The sequence below is a fragment of the Halyomorpha halys genome, unplaced genomic scaffold (assembly GCF_000696795.3).
Source record: "Halyomorpha halys isolate HHAL.00 unplaced genomic scaffold, Hhal_1.1 Scaffold207.1, whole genome shotgun sequence".
Taxonomy (NCBI): domain Eukaryota; kingdom Metazoa; phylum Arthropoda; class Insecta; order Hemiptera; family Pentatomidae; genus Halyomorpha; species Halyomorpha halys.
In genome coordinates this window covers 12,867-14,170 of record NW_027104696.1, presented here as the reverse complement: position 1 = coordinate 14,170, position 1,304 = coordinate 12,867, and positions in this window count along the sequence as shown.

The window sequence follows — 1,304 nt, the reverse complement described above, 5'->3', positions numbered from 1 at the left end:
GGTTATACTGCTCTTTTATTTAATAACTTTTCTATGAGAAGCATTGCTGTTATTATTTCTGTTGGTTTCCTATTGTTATGTATTGTCGTTTTATAGTTTATCATTTAATATGATTGTTTCCGTAATGACGTATACAGTCAGGTTTATTTAGTTTTAATAAATTGCATTGTATATTTGGAGTTTCCTTTAATTCATATCAATGAATGTTTTTATTTTTATTTATGTGACGTTAATTGTTTGTTTTAATTTGACAATATTTTCTTTAAGTACCGATGCCTAGACGGAATTACATTTATCTTGTATATAACTGAGGCGGTGGCATCGGATGCTTTGTCGCCTGGCGCCCATTTTCTCAGTTTCTTTGTTTGAGTGAGCTTGTTTTATATAGTGGATTGCGTTTGCGTTGTGTTTTAGTTTATTTTCCTATTTTGTTGATTAATTTTTTTAGTATTTTCATTATTATTATTTAATAATTTTAACAATGCCTAAATCATAGTGGTGGAGCTGTTTTTCGCGAATTGATAATCAAACTGCCAAGTGCCGAATGTGAGGACGTTTTGTAAAAACGTCAGGCAATACATCTAATCTGAAAGCCCACATTCTCAAAGTGCATCCGAAGTATACTAATAGTCCCACTAAGACATCTCCAAGGAAGCGGAATTTTGGCCAGCAAGGAATTTCAGGAGAATCAAGCTCTATAGTGGGTGAAGGAAGCGGATCCCTGAGAACAGTCACCAACAAGCCCTCATGTTCTATGGGTACACAGGGGGCCCTGGATGAGGTTTAAAACAACCTTCCACAAGTAAGAAAACCACTCAGCCAACTCTGGAACAGTCCTTCGAAATTATCTCTTCTCACCATGAACGTGGTTAACTTGCCAAATCACTAATGCTATTGTTTATTTGTTATGCAAATTTGCTATTTTCCATGAGCATGACTCATTCGTGAAGCTTTGTAAAGTACTTTCTCCCAATTATAAAGTACCGACTAGGAAGACTGTTAAAAAATTTATGTTTGAAAAATATTCAGCGGTTTAAAAATTATTCAAAATAAAATTTTGATCTTTACAGAGCTTCTCATTAACCACTGATATTTGGACTGAAACCCTTCAGACGAGGAGCTTTTTAGGTGTTACAGTCCGTTTTATAGATGACAAGAAATTAGCCTCCTCCATTATTGGTGTATTTGAATTGAACCAGACCCATACCAGTAGTTATATTTCCTCAAAAATATTAAACATATTGGAGGATTGGGGCTTGGACCAAGAAAAGGTGAGCTCAGTGGTGACTGATGGAGCATCAAAT